We start from the raw sequence: 7,298 nt of genomic DNA on the forward strand, positions 1-7,298 counted from the left end.
TTCATCCTTTCGGGAATCATCAGTGCAGGGTGCCACGATTAACGCCAGTCGAGAGATTCGACCCCCGACAACAGAAGTCATGTCTGGCATATATATATATATATATATATATATATATATATATATATATATATATATATATATATATATATATATATATATATAGTAGAACCCCGGAAGGCGACATTAAAAATTAGTAACAAAATACAGTACAGTATATAATACACATATATATTCAAATAACATTATAAATAACACTGTAAAGCGGAGCAAATACTGTAACCAGCGACCGGAAAAACAGTGTATTCCATATCGTAAAAAAAAAACATATCATAGGGCCACCGTATTACGGGGTTCTAATATATATATATATATATATATATATATATATATATATATATATATATATATATATATATACATATATATATATATATATATGTATGTATATATATATATGTGTGTGTGTATATATATATATATATATATATATATATATATATATATATATATATATATATAGTCTCCTCATCAGCAAAAATAGGAGCGGGGGAAGAGTTAAAGTCACCAAAATAAAACTAGCATTTTAGTCTTGAGTAAGAGTAAGGCAGGTATTCCTGGAATTATTTAAAACAAAATAAAGAAAACGAAGAACTAATTGGAGCTAAGGAGAAAAAAAAAGAAAAGAAACGAAATATGTTAGAAGTGTACTAGCGAGGAGGCGCCCGGCTTTGCCTGGTCATAAAATATGCTTAAATATGATATTTGTCCAGATTTCGTATATATTATTATAGAGTCGTAATTTCAAAAGTAAAAAGAACGTATTAGGGTGCCTCAGCTAGAATCAAAAGTGAAAGAAAAACTAGCATTTAAAGTTGGTGACGTTACCACTGTACAAACGTGATACGCATATAAACTGATTTAGAATTAAAAATTAGAAATAAACTAAGATCAATATACAAACGGTATAACGGTTTTTGCAATTTTGACTCCTTAAAACCTATTTTAACAGGCTAAAGACCCATAAAGGATCCATAAAAAATCCAATCTGCGACTTTTACTTTAGGAGGAGGTACAGTTTGAAAATATGGAGACGGACAGACAGACAACCGGACAGACAGACATATAGCCTTTTATATATTAGACTACATATTACATATATGTAGTAATTAATAGTGATATTTACATCTACAAACAAAATAGGTTTAAGACACCTAAAATTCGTGCTAGAATTGTCCGTAAGGACCCGAGGCACAGTGGTTAGAGTACTTGGTAAAATTTAGTGGTAAAAGTTACTTTCATCTGCATATTTAATTCTCGGTGTGGGCAAACGAAAATACAATTGTGAATTATTTTAGACTAGCCTGAGTGTCCAGCGTTGCCTGAGTGTTTGTAGGTGTGTGTTGAGCAAAATAAAAAAAAATGGTCATAGGCAGGCAGGCTCGAACTCATAAACTGCGAAGGAGGAAAAGAACGTGAAAAAAAAACGGAAGTGGTGTAGGTATAAATTAAGGCTAGAAAATCGAAAAGAGGGGAAGACTTTCGAAAATATCGGCGAAAAAAGCTACCACCTCTTGTAGAAAAGTATCCAGTTGAGGGTGAAGGAATGAATGTTTTTAGCCAATTTTTTATATTTGTCGTCCGAAGGATCGAGCTTCAAAACGATACTGATCTCGTAAAGAGCGTCACCTCTGTCGAAAGTTTTAGGCATACATACATACATACATACATACATACATACATTTAAAAGACACATAAGATTTATATATAGAAGTTATATAAGCTATCCCAAATAGCTGACGGAAGTATTATAGAAGTTATTCCAAATAGCTGACGGAACCAAGTATTATAGGAGATCCCAAATAGTTGACGAAACGAAGTCTTATAGAACTAATCACAAGTAGTTGACGGAAGGAAGTATTATGGAAGTTATCCCAAGTAGTTTACGGGACAAAGTATTATAGAAGTTATCCCAAATAGGTGACGGAACGAAGTATTATAGTAGTTATCCCAAAGCGTTGACAAAACGAAGTATTATAGAACTAATCCCAAGTAGTTGACAGAACGAAGTATTATAGAAGTTATCCCAATTAGTTGACAGAAGAAAGTATTATAGAAATTATACTAAGTAATTGACGGAATGAAGTATTATAGAAGTTATCCCAAGTAGTTGGCAGAACAAAGTATTATAGAAGTTATCCCAAGGAGTTGACAGAACTAAGTATTATTGAAGTTATCCCAAGTAGTTGACGGAACCAAGTATTATAGAAGCTATTCTAAGTAGTTTACAGAAGAAAGTATTATAGAAGTTATCCCAAGTAGTTGACGGAACGAAGTATTATAGAAGTTATCCCAAGTAGTTGACAGAACGAAGTATTATAGAAGTTATCCCAAATAGTTGACGGTAGGAAGTATTATAGGAATTATCCCAAATATTTGACGGAGCAAAGTATTATAGAAGCTATCCCAAGTTGTTTACAAAACAGAGTATTTTAGAAGTTATCCCAAGTAGTTAATAGAACAAAGTATCATAGACATTATACCAAGTAGTTTACAGAACGAAGTATTATAGAAGTTATCCCAAGTAGTTGACGGAACGAAGTATTATAGAAATTATCCCAAGTAGTTGACAGAACGAAGTATTGTAGGAGTTATCCCAAATAGGTGACGGAACAAAGTATTATAGGAGTTATCCCAAATAGTTGACGAGACGATGTCTTATAGAACTAATCCCAAGTATTTGACCGAACGAGCTATTATAGAAGTTATCCCAGGTAGTTGACAGAACGAAGTATTATAAAAATTATCCCAGTCGAAGGTGATAGAGTATCACTGGGACCGTTAAAGATAAATTTAGCCAGATGTCTGATTCACAGAAGAGTTCTACCGAGTCACATCCACATCCATATAAATTTAAAAGGCGTGAATAAGTTCGGGAAAATAACAACATTCGAATAAGAACTCGAGATCGCTGTAATGGGAGAACAATATTTAAGAAAAAGTAATTCAAATTATTTCAATGTCAAGATTTTTGCAACAATGTTCATTAGTTTTGCTGTTAATGTGTTTTGTAGAAAAGGCAAAAAGTTAATGATTATGAATTTTCATTTTTGAGAGGAAACACATGGTTATTTTCTGGAGGGAAAATAAAATCATTACGTGTTTAACTTAAACTGTTTAAGTGACATGTGTGTGTGTATGTGTGTGTGCGCGTGCGTGTGTTCAATACATATAAAAATAACAGTTTGCAATAATAGGATTGCCAAGAAGAATAAATCTCGTTAGATATGATATTTTTTCCATATTGAGAAATTAAGATGCATAACAGGCGGGAAGTCCTCTTATTTATATAACGTCCAGCATCGACGGAGTCTCTTAGCTCAAGGTTGAACTGCTGAAGAAATTTGAAGAGAAACTGGTTTGATTTTTGCGGACAAAAGCTTATATATACATGTTCTAAAATGCATAGTTCATTTATCATACGTGTGCGGATGGGCACATTATGACGTTGTAAGCTTGCGCGTATTTCATACGCGTGCGTGTTGAAAATGTTGGAATTTTTTTGTACCAATAATGGTGCATCCCCCCTGTTTACATTTATTATTGTTTATCTGGTTCTTATATATGATTTTTTGTATTTTGTATCCATTATGATTATTAGTTTCGTATATTTTGGATTTGTACGAAACTCCCTTTAATTGGAGAAAAGGGAAATGCTAGCTCTGTGGTGACGTCACGAGCCCAGCACGTATTTCGTCTTCTTTTGAAATTCTGCTGACGTGGAGAGTGAACGTGTTCATTGCCCGGCGCTGAAAATGGAATTTTGAAGAGCCTCCTTCAAAGAAGTAAACCCGGCAAGAAATTAATGCCCGGCTGTGACGAGACAGACTTCTGGAAACTATTTACGTGACTACGGTTCTGCACGTATTTTAGGAGGAGTGAAATTAAAGAAATTACCCTTTTACGTGACAAGGAATTATGGAATTTCCTATCCGGACAAGCGACGAGGTCTTGCTCCTGTAATACATGTGTGTCTCTACGGTTTGCATGCAACATGGAGGGAAGGAAAATTCTAAAAGAACTTTAAACAAAAACAAAAAAAAGAAAAAGGCACGTGCCTGACAGGCTTTTAATTGTGAGTACGCTCCTAAAATTAATTTCATATGCGAGTGTGATTAGGAGATACTACTATTTTGTATATTCTTGTTGTATTCATTAATGGATACACACAACTTCTTTATAAGAACCAGCAGTGTTGTTATTTTTTCATTATATGTTACTTTTTTCATATGTTACTTTGGCGTTTCTTGAGTTAAATGCCCGCAAAGGGAAAAATTTGCAACTTATTGTAAATAAAAGTTCTTCTTCGTTTCAAAGCAAGACATTTATATTTTATTCTTTACCCCCTCCCCCTCTTTCAAAAAAAGTTTCAATTTTTAGACGATTAAAATAAATGTACATTAAATGCTGATGCTATTATAACGTTGATGGGTATAAAATGGCACAGGTATAAAATGGCACAGGTATAAAAAGTGGCACAGGTATAAAATTGGCACAAGTGAAGAAATAGGAAAAGGTTTGGCATAAAGAGTTCTTATTTTAAGAAGACGCACATGAAGAAAGTCAGAAGTTACAGCAGACAAAACGTTGTGAGAATGACATCCAAGATGAGAATAGTAGTCCGAAAAATTCAAATAATACAAATATTTATTTGGTTGTTTTTAACTAAATAAAATTAATTTCTCAAGTTTCTTGGTTTCCTCCTCTGAAGTTTTATATGGCGGCTAAGCCGGGATCGATGTAAATACAGTAGGCCTCGCCACTAAAATCGCATGACCTGTTAACGTCACAGGTAAAGTCTTACCGTCGCGGGCATACAGTACTGACTATTACGAAGGATGGTTATTTTCTGTTTCAATTTTCACAGAAATTACTGCAGGATTTTCCAAAAGTAAAAAAAATCATTTTACATTTGGACACGTGCAATTAAAAAGAAATTTTTTGCCGGGAAAGTACTGTCAAGTTTTATATTTGTTAAAAATGTAATTTAATTTTAATTTACACGTGATTTTAATATTAAGTTAAAAATACACTCGTTTCCAAATAATTTTAAATGAGATTTTTTACAATCCTTTTTCTTGATAAGCAACAAACAATGTGGAATTATTTATCTTTAAGCTATATTTTCTTAAATGCGTCCAAAAAGGAATTTTTGGTCAGAAAGTTGAAAATTATTTTTTTAGCTTTAAAAACTGTTAAACAAATAATTTTTTTGCATGAGATTTTTTGCAGTCTGTTTTCTAAAATATAAGTAAAAAAGTTTCACAGTATTATTCATATATTTTGGAGGGATCTTCAGTTTTCAATATCAGGAGTCAATAAACTTGGGCAGATGTTTAGTTTCAACCATAAGTGTTTTAACTTGTTTATTTTTTCTTCTAAATTTATTAAATGCCATTAAAAATTTTATATAAAAAAATGTTTCAAGTTTATTATTCTTGTGAGAAAGTTTTTTTTTGCATAATGATATTTTTAAATAGTTTTTTTTTGCATAATGATATTTTTAAAAAGTTTTATTTTGCATAATGATATTTTTAAAAAGTTTATTTTTCCATAATGATATTTTTAAAAAGTTTATTTTTGCATAATGATATTTTTAAAAAGTTTTTTTTTGCATAATGATATTTTTAAAAAGTTTATTTTTGCATAATGATATTTTTAAAAAGTTTTTTTTGCATAATGATATTTTTAAAAAGTTTTTTTTTGCATAATGATATTTTTAAAAAGTTTTTTTTTGCATAATGATATTTTTAAAAAGTTATGTTTATCTTCACTCAAAAGTATAAATCAAACATATTTCCATAAAAAAAGCGTGTAAACTAAAACTGTTCATATGTTTATTTTCAAATAGTTTTGCATTTTTTTGCATCAACAAGTTTTATAACACTTACAAAATTCGGTTCTTAATTAGAATTCAACTTCATAAAAAAAAAGATACAAAAAATTTTATGGTGCATGTACTCGTCACGAAATAAAGATGCCATATTCTAAAAATTACGTTAATTAATCAAGTAGCTTTTTTAACTAAAAAAATAAAATTTTACGATTTTTAACGAAACAAAAAGTTTTAATTATTTTGAATACAAACAAAACCTTCGTAATAGCCATATTTATGAAAGCATTTGCCCACCCTTGAATTTTAACATATTCTAAAAAAATATGTCTGCTCCCAGCGCTCCTGTCTCGCTCGTCATAAAATTTGATTTTCTTATATTTTTATATAAAAACTTGGTCAATTTACGTGATTTTGGAATATAACATCTTCGTTTTGTGACAGGTACGTACATCATAAAGATTTCTCTGTATTTTTTAAAGTCGAATTCTTAATAAGAACCCAAAATTCATTAATCAATCAGTTTTTGTTATTTATGCAGATTACAGGCTCTGCTGAAATAATAACATTATTATTTAGAAATCCATTTTTAACTGTATTATCCAACATATAAGTTTGATTTAAAAAAAAATATATTTCTGCAGGAGTAATCTTCTCTTTTAATTATTTCTTTGATTTTAAATCATTTTCATTTTTAAAATTATTTAATATTCAATTTTAATTGTTGTTTTTTATTCCCTTAATTCATAATTCAGTTTTTGTAGTATTTGATTGTCTCTTGTTTTAAACATATATAATTTTACATACATAATTCTTGTTTTTGCTTTTGTAAGTTATATTGAATAAGGTTTAGTTTCATTATAACTCGAATCGTGTTCCTTTATTTTCTTTTTAAATGCATTTTTTAAGTACATAATGAATTCTAATCTTTTAAATCCATGAAACAATGAGATGTTTATTTACAGAATGTGTTTCGCAGAAACAACACACAAGTTTTCCCGTTTGAATTCATTTTCTTTTTAATTCATCTTCAGTTTCAGTATAAATTGTGTTTCTAATTTTTATCTTTTTCAATACAAGTTTTTAAGTTATCTTATATTTTTGTAAACACTCTCATTCATTATAAACAGTTTGACTGTTCGGCACATCTTGCTCGCTAGATCCTCAGAGGTTATGCCATTTTTTTTAGTGATTGGGCTTACTATTACGAAGGTCACGGATGTTCCCGCCAAAATTTAGGCTTAGTGGTAGGGTTAAGGAAGAATTGTTTTCATCCTCTCAAACAACACATGCAATATTTTCCCCCTACTCCCACCTCCTGAAAAGAATTATTGTTATATGCCCTTAAAACTATTTTGTTAGACATTGGCCCGGAAATTGGTGATAATTTTACGTTAAATTTATG

The sequence above is a fragment of the Euprymna scolopes genome, chromosome 13, assembly GCF_053919585.1.
Source record: "Euprymna scolopes isolate OS-2025 chromosome 13, ASM5391958v1, whole genome shotgun sequence".
Lineage (NCBI taxonomy): Eukaryota > Metazoa > Mollusca > Cephalopoda > Sepiida > Sepiolidae > Euprymna > Euprymna scolopes.